The sequence below is a fragment of the Cottoperca gobio genome, chromosome 13, assembly GCF_900634415.1.
Source record: "Cottoperca gobio chromosome 13, fCotGob3.1, whole genome shotgun sequence".
NCBI classification, from domain to species: domain Eukaryota; kingdom Metazoa; phylum Chordata; class Actinopteri; order Perciformes; family Bovichtidae; genus Cottoperca; species Cottoperca gobio.
In genome coordinates, this window is record NC_041367.1 from 20,847,964 (window position 1) to 20,865,364 (window position 17,401).

General features: G+C 41.1%; 1 protein-coding gene across 4 annotated transcripts in view; it reads left to right on the forward strand.

Moving 5' to 3' along the window:
* slc8a2b (solute carrier family 8 member 2b) overlaps positions 1 to 17,401 on the forward strand; it is a 155,686-nt gene that overhangs the window by 50,387 nt on the left and 87,898 nt on the right. For 3 of the 4 annotated variants that reach the window (XM_029445860.1, XM_029445863.1, XM_029445861.1), the window contains exon 2: positions 926 to 964. The exons of the other annotated variant lie outside the window; for it this stretch is intronic. The gene's annotated coding sequence lies outside the window, so the exon portion shown is untranslated. The remainder of the gene's footprint in view (positions 1 to 925; positions 965 to 17,401) is intronic. 4 annotated transcript variants of the gene reach the window in all.

Consider the following 17,401-nt stretch of genomic DNA (forward strand, 5'->3'; position numbering starts at 1 on the left):
ATCCAATCTACACAGCCACGTTCTGTGTTGACAGGAGCCCCCATCACTATCTCAGGCACGTTACAGAGAGGTAGTAAGTCAGACAGACAGACAGACAAGCCTTGGCAAGCAGTCACCTCGTCAGCCTCCGCAGCCCGCCGAGACGTTCAAATTCCCACGCTTTCTAGGGATGGAAGCTCTCTGTCTTAACATTTAATTTATCCAGCCAGGTTCTCCTCTATACTCAATGTTATTTACCAAGAGAACTAAGGAACACACAACTATGCCTGCTGGAATAGATCGGAAGTTTTAAAGGATTAAAGCTGATAAAACTCTCTCCGATCAAAGCACGTCATTGAATTGTCACCGTAACTCGTTGTTGGCTGGAGTAACTGTCACACACACACACACACACACACACACACACACACACACACACACACACACACACACACACACACACACACACACACACACACACACTTCACTGAAGACACATAAGTAAACATCTCTTGACTTCTTTATGTTCTTAATAGAAATATTGACTTCTGATAATCTTAATGGTTTTCTATAGTAGCAGTAGAAATAAATCCCTTTCAGCCAAACAGGTTCTTTATTGATCTGAGGCGGTTTTGTTCCGGTTGAGTCTCTCAGGACATTGATACTGAAGAGAAATGCTTTGTCATTCGAAGGACTCTCGACTGTGGCGGCCCGATCTCTGAGGGAATGCGTGTGTGTAAAAGTGTGTGTGTTGTACCTACTGTATACCGAACATGTGATGTAGTACTTAGTGACATTACATTTTAGAATGTCTTCAAGACTGCACTGCAGATTTGTTCTTATGCTTGTAATATGTTTTTTATAACTAAAATCCAAACGTCTGCTAAACGTTCTGTAATTCATGTGTTCATGGGATCCACTAATTACATTTCTTTAATTGTTTCAGGGCAGCTCAAATCCGCACAACCCCATGAGTTTGGTTTGGGTAAGTACACAGATTCTGTGCATTTGTGTAGAAATGTATGTGACACTCACTCATTCACTCACTCTCTCTCACACACACTCTATCTCGCTCTCTCTTTAACACACACACACACTCTCCCTCTCCCTCGCTCTCTCTCTCTCTCTCTCTCTCTCTCTCTCTCTCTCTCTCTCTCTCACTCTCTCTCTCTCTCTCTCTCTCTCTCTCTCTCTCTCTCTCTCTCTCTCACTCTCTCTCTCTCTCTCTCTCTCTCTCTCTCTCTCTCACAAACTCTCTCTTGCTCTCTCTCACTCACTCACTCACTCTCTCGCACACTCTCTCTCTCTCTCTCTCTCTCTCACAAACTCTCTCTCTCTCTCTCTCTCTCTCTCTCTCTCTCTCTCTCTCTCTCTCACACACTCTCGGTCTCTCTCTCACTCTCACAAACTCTTTCTTGCTCTCTCTCATTCACTCACTCTCTCTCTCGGTCTCTCTCTAACTCTCACTCAAGAGGCTGCTTTGTTACTGAAGCCAGCTCGCTCTTTTCCTCTGGTTTCCTTCCGTCTCTTTGAATACTAAACATCCCACTGCTGTTATCCACTGCCAGGACTGCTCGGTGTGTATGTGTGCTCCATATGAATTTGTGTTGTTCAATATATAAGTGTATGTGTGCCAGTGTTATTTTTCTGACTGCAGTTTCATGTTATTTATCCTTTATTTACCCAGAAAGGTCCCGTTGAGATACAACAGTTCTCCTGCCAAGGAGTCAAGAGGGGCAGCAAGTACAAAAGTTTCATAATAAGTACAAAGGGGGGCAGATAACAGTCTGTGTGTGTGCGTGCGTGCCTTCCTCAGGGCATGCATGTAATTTAGCAGCATTTAACGAGAGAGCAGGGACTTCAGGCCAATGACAAACCTATAACCTACTACCTTTTGTAGGAATTGTCTTTGCTCATTGCTACTTGTCACGCCACGCTCATGTTCTCTGTAGCAGCTAGTATGTGGAAGTGCTCACTCTGTGCTGTTCAGCAGACATTTTGTCGTCTTTCAGGGTGATCATTTTACAGCATTTCTACATTAAATATCTTTTGTTAACATAGTTTGTAGGCAGAACTTGAGGAAGGTTTAAATGCATTTTCAACTTGTTGGTCGAGATAATAAAAACATGGACATCCAGAAGTTCACAAATGTGACAGTAAGGGAAGGAAAGTGTTGGTACGATGTTATTGTCTCTGTTGAGATTAAAGCATTAATCAGGCTTCAACAAAGAAATCCACTTCAAAGAAGTGAACATTTTTTGCAGCATTAACAGAATCAAGTTTAAGATGACAGGGTTCTTGATGATATTGGAGGTTGCTTACGTAGAGGCTAGGAAAAGAAGAGCTCATTGTAGCTCAAGCCATTTCTTCTCTTTCCATATATGCCCAAAGTGATCGTTTTATGGCAGGCTGAAGTACCTTCTCCTCTTCATTTGCAATTTATTACTCTCATTGCTTCACATTTTATTACACTTTGATGCCTCGGAGAAACATTTCTTAGAACGTGTCTTGTTTAGTGGAAATGTCAGTACAGGTGTGTGTTTCCATATGTGTATGTTTGTGCTTGTGTGATTGTTATTCAATGCAAATTAAACTCCTCTGTGAGAGCCACTTCATCAAAACATACAGGTTTATTAGTTGTAACACTTGATTTAATGGGCAAGCGAGCTTGCCAACCCATCCTATCTTATAAAAACTGCTGTTTGAACAACAGATCTGACATTGCAGTATCATCATCATCATCCATAAGTTGACGGACAGCTGAGATGTAAATATATTCCTCCTCTCTGCGTGAAAGATCTTCTACAGCTGCCGTCTACCATCGTGTTTCATGCTGAAATACAACAAAACAAAAAAATTCTTTCTCTTAAAAAATAGGAAGGATAAAGCATGAATCATTTCCTGTCTCAACTACAGTCATGCGGATACACGTGACAGTATTACATGATTAGTTGATCCCCAGTCGCTCTAATCCACCATCGTGTTTTATTGCTGTTTTATTTCTTCCTAAAATGTCAGTCGTGCTATTTTTACAAAGTAACTTGTCGTCTGCGATTCAGGCTTTGTAGGTTTGTTGTCAGCATCTCTGAGGTCTGCAGCTGGACCCAAATCTGGGTTACGTAGAAGAACAGCGTTCCTCTGATGCCACTGCTGTTTTTGATTTATTTTGGGGTGAAGTGATGTGGTGGGAAGTGTGTTCATCAGGTTCCATTGCTGATTTTCTTCATTCATTGGGCAACTTTTACACCTCAGACTTAGTAAAAAACCTTTTGTGTTTTTTTTATTTGTAGCGTTTCCATTTAGGTTTGTAAATGTGCAACACAAACAGCATTCATGCTCAGTGGCTGTGTGTCTACCTGCCTTCTTCCACACACATCTTCCTTTAATCATTCAAGCATTGTTTGCCAGAGGCTTTCATATATATCTCGTCCCTCTGTTTATAGAATACCAATCGGTGAGCCGGAGGGATTTGAACCTAACCTTGTTACCTCCAGAGACAAAACAATATCACTTTTATACTGCGGCTTCTCACCCTGAATGTTTTTATCCAACGATCCAATCCATTACTGTCACTGAGCAACACAGACTGATGCACACCACTAGCTGTGGGTTATTGGCTGAAAATGATTGAAACATAATCAATATTTCTCCATTAGAAAGATCTAGCGTTCATGTTTTGTGTGAAAATGACATAAAATAAATATGTCTAGCTTGTATTTCTGACATAGTCACAGCTTTAAGATAATGGATTTCTTTCTTCTTCTTTCTTCTTTCTGTCCAATAGGACAACATCGATACCCTTCTTGTCCAATTCACATTTAAATGCCGTCATCATTTTACATTGTCAGTGTTGTTTGTTTATTTCTGGGAGAAGTTGACATATTGCCGGGGTCTGCTCAACAGCTGATTCACATCACAACACATCTAAAAATACACCAAACAGATTAACCTTATACATAGTTTTCAATACGAATAAGATTACTAAAATAGAATAATGGTGTACAACTAACACTAATACTAACTCTGTTGTGACATATTATAATCAGATTAGGGTAAATCTAGCAAACTCTATAAGAAATACATAAACAGTAGATTTCAGCCACTTAACTTAAAGTTTGATTTCAAAGTCAGCGAATTCAACTATATGATGAAGAAAGAATATGTGAACGAGCTCATCAACTCTCACAGCTTGATCTACTACCTACCGAGCCGTCATCGGCGTCTGTGTGTAGTGTGTAGTTAACACTGAGCACAGCCGCACAGTGTGTGATGTGAATCATCTCGCGTCTGCAAAAGGTTACATTTCTGTGTGTGGTGCCTGCTGTGTGTGTCCTCTCTAATGGCTTCTGCCTGGATACAGTTGTGGGAGGGTGTCGTAATTGGCTTTTTGAGATGAGACCAAAGGGGAGGCGTGTGTGCGTTGTCCACTGGTGTTTACACAAGAGAAGAAGGTTTTGTTTCAGTTGTCGAGAGGAGTGGGGGAAAGGAGACAGTGTGACTGAAGAGCAAAAACCAGCAGTTTTTAGTTTCATTAATCTCTCATGCTGTTAGGGGGTGAGATGTATTTTAGAAACATTTCTTGTTATATTTCTCGAATACTCTCACACAGCAATCAATAAAACAATGCTCTTACGTTGCTGTCTCAGGACGGTAATAAATCTGTCCAATCATTTTATTCGGGATTAATGATTTTTCTAAAATGTTTTACTTTTGGACTGAGGACAGGCTGACAGTTAGATAAAGTGTGTGTGTGTGTGTGTGTGTGTGTGTGTGTGTGTGTGTGTGTGTGTGTGTGTGTGTGTGTGTGTGTGTGTGTGTGTGTGAAACAAACACACAATCTGATAGCAATGCACTGTGAGACTGCAGGTGAATTTAAAGCCGCTGCTACATGAGCTCCTTCGTTCCACTCCTTTATAAATTCTCCTTCCACTCCATTGCCCTGCCCCGCTCTTCTATATTTATTTTCTAGTAGGTTGATGGATATCCCTGCCATACATTTCTTTCTGAAGGGCCCCTCCCTCTTGCTCCCCCCCCCCCTCATTGATTAATTTTATTTCCCACAGTCGTGCTGTCCAGCTCTCCTCCACTTCCTCTCTTTTTTGTGTTTCATTCCTCCCTTCTGTCTCTGAGTGACCATCAACTGCTTTCTCTCTCTTCTTACTTCCTATTCAGATGCCTTTCTGTCTATATCTCCTCTTATTTGATTCTTGTTTCACTCCTCCACAATTTATTCTTCCTGTTATTAATTTCCCCTGTTTTATGACCCCCCTCCTCCTCTTTCTCTCTCTGTCTCTGTCCTGAAGCTATCTCTCTCACTCCTTTTCTCCTCTTCACTTCTTTGAAACCGTCCAACTGCAGATTTCTCTCTGCAGTGCAGATTTGTTCAGCCCACACCCTAAACCTTTGAATGCTGGGGGTTCCTGTCCACATTCAAACTGAATGAGTTGCTACTACTGTACTGGATTGTAAAACTGGAACATGCAACATGTACAGCTCCCATGAGGCTTTGAGAGCTTGACAATGGCTACAACTCATGGGATCTTAGTCAACAGCAACATGCCTCTTGAGCCTTAGTCACAGAAGCTCTGTGAGGAGCCTCCTGGGAGCTGTAGTTGTTGAATGCTAACACAATGATCCTTGTTTTATATGTTTACATAATGTGTTGTTGAAATTGTACCACCTAGTAGTAAATATGCAAAACCTCGCCAAGAGAAAATACTTTGTGTTATTGGAACACTCGGCCTCACTTTGCATGTCTCGTCGAGTTACAGTCTCGAGGAGATCTCTGCAGTGTCGCTTTACTGCACAAATGTACTGCTCATCTCTTTGGGCGGGGATCTTATAACGGATGTTTTTCACTATTTTCAAAGAAAAGATGAAAATAACAGGAAGATAACAGACAGTTTATACAATAACTGGTCATCACTAACAGTTGAGTTATATGTTTACTGTATTTATAGCAAGCAGGCTGTGATTGTGTGTGTGAGGGTGTGTTTAATATCAGGCTTCATTGTTCATCACTTAATAAAGGCAGGCTTCAGTGATCATAACACAAACATACACACACACACACACACACACACACACACACACACACACACACATACACACACACATACACACACATACACACACACACACACACTATCATGTCGGGCACATTAAACATGTAAAGCTTGTTCAAAACACAACTTCTATTGCAGCAGTGTGTGTGTGTGTGTGTGTGTGTGTGTGTGTGTGTGTGTGTGTGTGTGTGTGTGTGTACACACCCCCAAGCCTCTTGTTCCAGCTCAGAAAAGGTGACAGCTGATGTAGAGCGTGATTACCAGGGAGCGAAGGTGGTGATGTTTGAGTATTTGATGGGCACACACTGTTACTTACAGTAATGAGGGGCGTATTAGCTGGCATGGAGTGACGGCAGGCCCATTGTAATTATAGAATGCTACTGTGGTTGGGAGATTGATGACTCTCAGTCAAACACACACACACAATCACACACACCATGATGTTTGCTGAGAGAGATGAAGAGGAAGAGGGAGAGAGAGGAATGCGTCTTGCTCTATTTCTCTCAGAGTGTTCTTACAGTGTTAGTGTCCCTCTTCCTCCTCAGTATCATCTTCAGTGTTTATCTCTGGTTCTTCTCTACAGCAGGGTTTTAAAAGTCTGAGACTGTTGACCTCCCCTCAGACAAAGACGCCCTCCCCCCCTCCCCACTCTTACTTTACTTGCTTAGTTTTGCTCAATTCCCGGAGGCCTATGGGATCATGATTATAATATCTGATTGAGTCAAGATAGCCTAATATAGCTGTTTGGCATAACTCTCCCATATACTTTCGAAAAAGGTCTGTCCTTGGGCATTTATCAGTTTCTGATGTTTTAGAAGAACACTAAAATTCCCCAATACTGCTGTATCTCTAAACTATCTCTTTAACTAGTTGTTTTATTAATATTAATTCATTGTTTGCACTTGCCTACACAGTTGAAACATGATACATGAGAGAGCGGCCACAAATACATTTCTGTCCACTCATTTGTTTTCAGAAATATTATTTGTCAGCATCCGATGGTAGCACCATAACAGACATCAAGTGCCACTAATGTAAAAGTTAAGCAACATAATTTTGTTCCTTTTCATCAAATACATTGTGTGAGATGATTTTATAATATCTGAATATCAAAATGCCTCAAGTTTGAACTCATTATTGAATAATTTGCTACTTTAAGCTCTTGGTTGAGCTTAAGTTAGATGTTAGTTGGATGGGCTGCAGGTAACATGTTGATGGAGTTGATGTATTTATCTCTTCTTATCCTCTTTTTAGCATTGTTTTGTATCCACACATTTTTTTAAATAACTGTGCTTCCTTTTCACTTTATTATGTGTAATAGTTTGCCTTAGTTCTCTGGCTGTACTTACGATAGAAACAAGGTTGTATGAAAGTAACGATGCTGCTGTTAAAAATGGACATACCTCCAGCCTTTAATGAGGTGGGATAAAGAGACCCACACACACACACACACACACACACACACACACACACACACACACACACACACACACACACACACACACACACACACACAAACGCATTCAGGACACAGCAACACACATATCTTAAATGATGCAGAGATGGATTATGGAAGAACAGCACATCTAGTACTCATGCCTGCTTTAATCTCCACATGTATGCTGCACTAATGTAGAATAGAGCAGCTTATTCCTGTCACCCCTCTGCACTCGCTGATTATGATGCTGCTTTTGTCTTTGCTTTATTATTTTTGAACACAAGCAATGATGTAGTCTTATGTAGAAATGTGAATTATTGTCTAAGAAAAGCAGCAAATCAGCACCAGGCAGCATCTCTGACTATGAAAGAACCAAAAGATTAAATTCACTGTCGATCGCTTGTGTTAACAATGTTTTGGTCCTCAGAGCTTCTTCATGTAAATACCTTCTGTTGAAGGTCTGAGGAACACGCACAGTGATCAATTGATCTCTTGGTTCTTTCACCGTTTATGATGCAATTGTTTATAAGACTCTCTAGAGTGCAAGAACTTTGTAGTGAGGGATATCTACCTAATCCAATAAAGAAGATTTACTGATAGAGTCCAACAAGAACCCATGATTATAGAACATGCTTCTTTTTACACCGTTTTTCCTTGTGCAGACTGATTTTACATAAGACTTTTTGTCCTGTGTTTTCTTTCCTGTTCCTGAAGGAGGAGTACCAAAAATGTTTAAATCATGGATTTGGGAAATAATACATACATATTTATTTGTACAGTGATAAAAATAAACCAGTACGTTACCAAACTCCAAGAGAGCGTTCACAGTTTAATAAACTATGAACGCTCTCTTGGAGTTTACAAAGCGCCATTGCTGTTGATAAATGAACACAGTCATGTAAGAAAATATCTTCATGGACCGGCCTTCAAAGTGTGGGGGGTGGATATTACGAATAAAATGATACTGCCGGCATAAAAACAAACCATTACGCTGAATTAGTGGGAGCCCTGAGCTTCTGTCTCTGCAACGAGCCGGTCCAATATAGGGGTATAAATTCTTCACCAATAGTAAAAGGTTTCCTTTAGCAATACGGTTAGTCACTAAGTATGACGCTCTCAGTGCACTCGCATGTGTTGATGTGGTGGCCATCAGTAATTGTTTATGTCCTTCTTGTTCATGTTTTTTTCTTTCAAAAAACTCCAAGGGCTTGTCTTTTAACGCCGGGCGCCAGCGAAGCCGTTATGAAGGCTTCGCTGCCTCATTTGCGAGCCTGTGTATTATGCAGAGCGGGGCATGAGAATCACCTGTAGCGATAAACACATATTTTAAGTAGGACTCCTGATGTTGTCTTTTAAATGCCTCCTCATTGGTCTTTTCCCTTTTCCAAAAAACCTCTTTAAAGACGTTTGTTTTCCACTCATTGTTGCTTGTGGGCTTAATTGTTTTAAGTAAAGTATCACTTGACTGAGACGAACGTCTTGACGTGTGTCAAGAGACATAGACACAGACAGATATATCCGGTGGTTATCAAAATAAAACCTCTTTCAAAATAAAATATTTTTTTATTCAATCTTTCTGTGCGGCCCGGTACCAAATGACCCACAGACCGGTACCGGTCTGCAAACCGGTGGTTGGGGACCACTGATGTAAGCGACCCACCAGAGCGAGGCCCAAGAGGAGAGCAGAGCATCCTGCTCAATAGAGCTTTAATCAGATTAGTTTTATACGACAAATGACAGAAGAGAATCTTCGTTCTTCCGTTTTTTGGCATATCCCGATTGTATCCAGATTGATTTTTAGAGTCTGGACAGGACAGTGAAAGGGCGCCGCAGGAAGTTGTAACGCAGGGTCAACCCCCTCCACCTCATGGGACAAAATGGCCCCCAGCCTGCTGTTGGAGGTGTCGGTCTCCAAAATAAAAGGGAGAGAAAAGTATCAGCGCAGGAGTGGCTGCCCACAGAGTTCTTGCTTAACCCTCTCAAACCTGCTTTCGGGTCAGGTTGGTCAGGGGGCTGGTCAGTTCTGAAAAAGACGAAATGAACTGTCCGTAGCAGCCAGCTAGCTCCATCAACATCCTGAGCTCTTTTTTTGTCTTGGGCTTGGACATCTTCGCGCCACTTGAGTGTTACACCAGATACTGTACCTGCCGACAAACAAGCCAAACAGAACAAATTGGTACAACCCTTACGGAGTGGATATTTGTGGCCGTTTCTTCCCTGGATTCTGGAGACAGGGCAATCTGCCAGTAGCCATTGGTTAAATCCAATGTCGTATAAAAACAAGCTGTGCCCAGCCAATGCAGGAGTTTGTCGACCCAAGGCAAAGGATAAGGAAAGGATTCATGACGGGGAACACCAGTCACTGTTGGACTCTATTTTCCCCCATCTCTAGCATGGCCTGATGCTCCGACTGAACAGTTTTCCTTTTGTGTTCAGGCAGTCTATAGGGCCGTGACCACACCGTCACGCCATCGTGACATAAAAGATGTGCCTTGGTCGGTCGAGATCTCTTTAGGAATCCAGACTCGGGAGATAGTATGAAACAGTTCCCGCGCCATGCTTTTTGCTGAGATATTACGCAGCGACACCGACCGCCCACCGTATGGCGAGACCCTTTTTTTCCACCTTACTGTAGTTCACCTCCTGCTGAGCTAGCTTCCAGCTAATGTACAGTACAGGGATATCGCTCGTTGTTGCATAATCAACAAGGACTAATACAAAGCGATATAATGTCTTTTGGGGTGGCCGGCGGGTTCACCAGCTTACTTTCGCGATACGATGCGCACCACCACTTCACATCTGCATGAATGCCCAGTCAATAAAATCAGGACATGATCCAGTGTAGTGTTTTGTCATACCCTAGATGACCGGACATGGAATTATGATGAGCCGCCTCGAAAATTCAGACAGACAGGACAATTAAAGAATTTGGTTAAAGTTTCAAGCATTTTAACCTTCACATCCAGCCTGGATTTAGATGTTGTAGGTCAGAATTGTTGTGCACAATTGTTTTTTTTTGTTGCTAATGTTGGTCTACTGGAGACCGGCATCCGTACATGATGTACAAATGATAAAGCTCCTTTGTCAACAATTGAAGAAAATAAATGTTGCGAGGGCACAGAAAGCACCGTAGTCTGCTGAACTGCTGCAGCAGGAAACATTTGAACATAGTTGGATGGATTAATAAAGGAGCAAAAAGAAAACACAGGAAGACCAGGAGGGAAGCAAAAGGGAGGAAGGAGGAGAGGAGTAACAGCAGAGAGCTAAAACAGCAGAAAATTAAGAACATCTTGGGGCAATGAAGCAGAAAATATTCTTTCAGTACAACCCAGGTTACACTTCTCAGTTTCCCTCTACAGGGATCGAACAGTGCTACCTTTGATTATTTATTAAATATTTCGATGGATTAATTTTGTTCTACAGTCACTCTGGAAGCAAAATAGAAATATAGTTACTATAAATAAAAGAATATCTTTGATTCATGTGAAACCTTTCCTGTGGAGGACACATAGTTGTCCATATATATATATATATATATATATTCCACTGGAGAAAACTCAAGGTTGACTAAATCATTGCAAAAGAAAAGTCCCAAACTCTTGCTATGAAGTTTAGAGACAAACATGGATGACATATCACAGTTACTATTCATCCAACTCAACCGTGTCCTTTTAACAAATCTGCAGGGAAATTAATGTGAGGTACCTGTGAAAGCATCTGTTTAGGTTGCACTGGACCGTGTCGGTGACTGTCCAAACATTTTAAAATGGGGAGCTTATTTAAAAATGGCTTCCATTTGTTTTATCCGTCACAGTGAGCACATCGAAGTTAAAGTCAAATGTTTGTCCATGAATCTCATTGTCACCAAATCATCTGGCAGCCAATCTGTCTGGTGTATTGAAGTACTTATTGTGTTTCAGGCTCAGTATTTATCATGTCACACACTTAATAACAGAAACGACAGATACAAGACATGTTAGATGTCTGAAACAACCAAACTGAAAGACAGGATGACAAATCACAAATCACCCCAATAAAAAACTTTGTGAGGTTTAGTAAATCACCCGTAAATCAAAGATGCACCAGCACAAGACCACTCTTATGTTAAGTTAATGTTAAAGATGGTTTAGAGACGTTAGCACACGATGGATGGAGGGTGTATGTTAAAATCGAATCCTTTCTTTACTGAACTCTACTGTGTTTGTCCAGCTCAGCCTGCTAGTGTCTCATCGCTGCTCTTCTTATTGACAGCTGGCTCAAGAGCATTTCAAAATGATCGACTCTGTTCTGACATCTGAGGTTGGCAAAATTGAGCGCTGACGTTAAGACATTATTTCTCCTCTCTCTTACTCATTAGCAAAGAGCAGTGTGCACAACATTCACATAGCAGCTTCTCATTTTCAGCCATCACTGACTTTCAACAGTCAAAATGACAAACGTCCTCGGCAGCAGGTCGTATCGGCTGTTGCCAATTAACGTGAAGACCGTGAGTAAGTAGCTTAGCTGTTGTGGGTTTTGTGTGCTCTCTGCAGCCGAGACAGTTAATGTTATAGAATCTGGGTAGACTGTTCTGTGGGGAGATTCTTCACTCCTGCACGGAAGGTGTTTAAATGCATCCGTTATCTTGTGTTGTGCGATTTACCATTGTTACTGTTTTTGTTTTTAACGACTGGTACCATCTGCCTCCAAATGTCCCCTTGAGGACAATTAAGGTCGATTAATTGATTGAAGTTGTGTTCCAGTGTCATATTACATTTTCCCATTATCTGGGCCAGGAAATCCAGGCCTGTGTGTTATTGGATAAGTCAACCTCAATTTGTGTGTTGGTCAAAAATATATTTTGATGGGTTTTCCACACAGACTGGTGTCCCACCCTCTCTCCGCTGTGATCCATCACCGCTACTCCTTTACACCGACACGTCCACAAATCTCTTCATAATACAAATAAAACAGCAAGGGCGTCACCATTTTCTTAAACATCCAACCCTCTGTACAGAACCTGCTCGCTCTGAAACCTCATGCACGGTCTCTTGCAGCTGGTACTCCGGGAAATGTAGGAAGTGACTAACTGAAGTGGACGCACACATGACTGGTCGAGGGTAAAGCTAAATTATAGCACTTTATCACAAAAATCTAGCTGCTAAAATGCATCCGTCACAGATTGATGAAAGGTAATGGTGTGTATAAATGTGTAATGTGGGTTTTCCATTAAGTGTTCTAGAGGAGTTTCTTCTTGGCCAACAGATTAGTAATCAAAGCAGATTCATAAAGACTTCTGCTGACTTCATTCAGTTAAACATAAACGCTGGAGTCACTGCCAATCGTTTCCCCCAGGGGGTCCGCGGAGGTACTGCAGGGGGGTCACGAAATTGTTTGTAGATAAAGCAATAAAAAAAAACTAAATTAAATTAAAGTTTTTTTTTTTTTTTTTTTTTGCTTTTGCTTTGCCATTCACATTCCCTCCTCCGCTGTACTTCCCGAAGGGCAGCGACACACACCTACAGTCAGAGACAGAGTGGAGGAAAGGAGAGGGGTGAACTAAAATAAATCTTCGCCCAGACCTCCTCAAGCCTCTTGTGTACAACATATACAATAGGGGGTCCCTGCACCACGCTACACCAGTTTGGGGGTCCTTGGCCCGAAAAACGTTGAAGACCCCTCCTGTACTGTATACACAAGAGGCTGTTAATGTGAGAGGACACACAGTGGTCATGCTCATTTCATGACCTGTAATCATACTCAGCAACACATACCACTGCTTACAGTAACATTACATTTTTACATTACAGGTCATTTAGCAGACGCTCTTATCCAGAGAGACTCACAGTGAACTAAGTACAGGGACAGTCTCTCTGGAGCAGCTCAGGGTTAAGTACCTTGCTCAGGGGTACAATGGTGGCAGCCCTGGTATTGAACTCACAACGATCCGGTGTTCTTGGTGTGTTTGGAAGGCGTACAACTAGGCCATCACCACCTACTCTAACTCATTGTAATCTGTAACTCTAAACACACAAGTGTAGCCTCACACATGGACTCTCATCCAATCTCTATTCACTTAGACAGATTCTCATCACGACCAAGATATGAAGAAAATTAAAGTTATAATCTTTAGGATTTCAATCCTGTTTGAAAAAACGCCTTCAGCAGCTATTCTATCAGAAAGTCAACACAATAAGAACAGCTGATGTGTCTGTTTATAGGGCGGCCAAACCAACTGCAGGCGGAGAGAATCCATTGATTCATGCTGTGATCTAATCTCAGCACAACACACGCAACAGCAGGGCACAGTTAACACAGGTACACCTTCTTTAGTGATCATGAACCCTGCTGCCAAATGCATTTCATTTCCTGTGTCTGCTTCACAATAAAAGCCAACCCATGTTTTTCTGTAATCCTGCTGACAGACAAAAGGAACTGAAAACATGACCATGAGAAATAATTGCATACAAATACATTGAATGGCTAATGCAGGGAAAATGCTGACTAGAAATAGTTTGAAATAATGAGATTCTTGAGGATTATAACTTTAAAGTTCTCACTCAGATGCACCACTTTCCCCATCTTGTCTCACCTACTTCTAACATCATTCAATCTACATTTCCCAGCATGCCTTTGCATTTGACAGCTCCGGGGGAATCAGGGCCTGTTGTATTCAGCTGTTAAGAATCATTGCGCCCATACTTCAAAATGCAAAAACATTTAATTTTCTCTTTGATAGAGATACGAGATGAGATCCTCTCCAGTCAGGCTGAGCAGGATGCAGCTCAGCAGCCAAGGGATTTGGCGTCAGCAACTTGTTATTATACCTCCCGTTCCCCCGCACCACAGCAGGCTGTATGGCTTTCTAATCTCATCTAATGTGTGTTGATATGAAATGGATGATCCACAGCAACCTGCTGCTATTACAGTACATTGTGTTGCTGTTTCCAGTCCCTCCACTGTGCCACCAGTATGGTTGGCTGATCTTATGTCACATTCCCAACAACTTCTGCAGATTACAGTTCAATGTCAAGTTAATGGTTTCCACTGAGCCATGTCATCATAATCCATGTTTTTCATGGCGCAGGGAGTTATTTATGGACACGTGTGTGAGGATAAGAGAAGGGGGTTTAGTAGCGTTAGTTGTTATGATGTATTGTGTTTCTTGAATGATATCAGGGATGTGTAATGGAGTGTAAACACCCTGCTGTGTCTCACAGCCGCGGTGTTATACAACAACGTTGACTGTGGTTACCTGATTTTTAAAAAGGAACACTTGCAGCAACGCGCAATCTTTTTCCATTTCACTCACTTCTCAGTTTCTTTAGTGCATAGATAAAAAATAAATTCCCATTAGCGCACGTGCTCACAGTGAAATGAAAGACATGGCAGACAACTCAAAATGTCAGTTTCAGCAAAGTATTAGTACATCATACATACAGTTACTGTTGTCTTTGTCATGAAACGCTTAGAGTATTATTATACACCTTCCTGGTAAACAGAACACAGATTATTAAATTGACTGACAAAAACCATTTATCTGCATTTGTTTATCTTTGTGCAGTCTAAAGCTCATTCATTGTTTTTATGAGCTACAAAGCCAGACAATACAAATGTAGGGGTTTGTACCGAACAACAAAAACATGGTTCCTCTGGGCTTTCCCTGTGGCTGCACCGGACAAACCATACCACCTCCTTATTATTTTATTTTAACATCAAATGTGTGAAAAAGAAAAAACAATTTATTGTGTTGATACCAGAGTTCCCTCCATAAGTGTGCACCGCCTCCTGCCTGCAGCACGCTGTCACATATTGTAACTCGTATGTCTTGCATACGTTTCATGTCCCATAAGTCACATATACCTTGATGTCTATTTGTGTTCATCACTTAGCTTTGGGGGCACTGACAAATGCCAATCCTTGATAGGTAATGAGTCTTGTAAATGTCAATCACGGCACTTCTCTCCAGGCCTGTAATGAGCGAGATGATGGGAGAGGATGCTGACCGCGGGGGCGGAGTCTGAAGCTGCCTGTGCGCCAGGTTATCTTCTAGGTGTTAATGTTGCTTTAATGTCAATTAAATACAGTATAGCATTTAGTTAAACAGACAGAGAGGAGATACTGTAATATGGTAAATAGTAAATCACCAGTGTGAGATGAGTTGTAGGTTGTAAGTCTTCCTATTCTCCATTGCAATAACATGCAGGCCAATGAGGAAATGAATGGAAGACCAATGTGACAAATAATGAGCCAATGGCTTGAACAAGTCATACAGATCAATAACGTCATTATAGTAATTCACATCTAATTACCTTTCTCTTACCCAGCTGTTTTTTGTTCCTGGTTTAAAGAAAATGAATTGTATTATAATGTGACTTAATGGTCACATGTTAGATTTTACAACTATAGAGGCAAGAAGATCACATTTTAGTAACTGTTCCTATTCACATCCATTTCACAAATAAGCCATCTGTGAGACACAGACACACACACACACACACACACACACACACACACACACACACACACACACACGCACGCACACAAACACACAAACACACAAACACACACAGTCCCATACCATTACAATCACCAAAATACCACCCCAAAGACACTGTGTTCATATTTGCATAAATGAGCAGACTGAAGAGGTTTGTGCGGCGCAGAAGGGGAGATGTGATGTGTTGAGGAGGAGTAAGAATGTATTAATGGATCAGATTTCAGGAAACTTCTGTTCTGTAATCTAAACCGCTTATAATACAAAACTGATCTGGCTGATCCAATCGTTTTCACATCTTTTCCTGCCCCTTTCATTTTGAATGTTGTATTTCTGGTTCTTTATTTTTACATAATCCTTTTTCTGTTATATAATGTTTTACTGTAATGACACTGTTTTGTGTTTCCTCTGCAAAGCTCTTTGTTTAACTCAGAAGACCAAAAACAATCAGCTTAAAAACCAACTGCCTCATCATCACATCCGTGTCTTTTCATTTCAGCAAAAGCACTTAATTTTAATCAAGTCTGATGCTATAATTTGTATTTTATAAATGACAACATGTTAAAATTGTTTGTATGTATGTAGGTTGTGAGTGAGAAAGTAAATGCAACCATTTTCTAAAAATACATTTATACACAACTCATTTACATTGTTATATATGTTTTGTAGGGAATGTAATGTAATTCAAATTGTTCATCAGCATAACGACACAATGTTTATATAGAAAATGGTTTATGCTGAATGTATCTGCAAAACATTCTCTCATTTGTTTCTCTACAACGCCTGTTCCTGCAAATAGAGCATGATTACCATTTCGGGGCATCCAGATGTTCTGCTACAAGCCGCGGCGTCACATTTTCTCCTGTTGGCCGTACAATAAAGGCAGAACAAATCAAATATATAGAACATTTCATATTTTGGTTAAGGCAACTCAAAGTACTTAGTTAAAGCCTGAGATGTGGTATATGAACTATTTCACTGTTTATGCAACACCACACAAGACACATGGGAGGCAGGATGGAAGCTGCCGCATGGAGAGCTTCTTCCCTTGATTTACATAATATGAGGATGTTGAACGTAATACTTTTCCTCCAAAACACATCTCCTGTGTTTTTAATCAAAACCTCCAAGTTAACCCGTCTCTCCCATCTCTGCTCCTTATGTTTATATTTCACCTCCTTCAAATAAAAAGTGAAGCAGTTTTTCTCAAACATGTTTTTTTATCTAAATGAACACCTCCTAATACTCCTGAAGTCTTTCCCTGCTTTCATCATATGCAGCTGCTCTAAACCAAGTTGTATCCCTTTTGGAATATTGCAGTGAAATACAAGCTGCTAATAAACCCCAGAGCGTTGCTCTACATAGCTCAAAGGGAGTTCAACAGAAATACCTGAAGTCATGTATAATGCATAGTGCAGTATGAGGAGGATGCTCGTCTGGTCC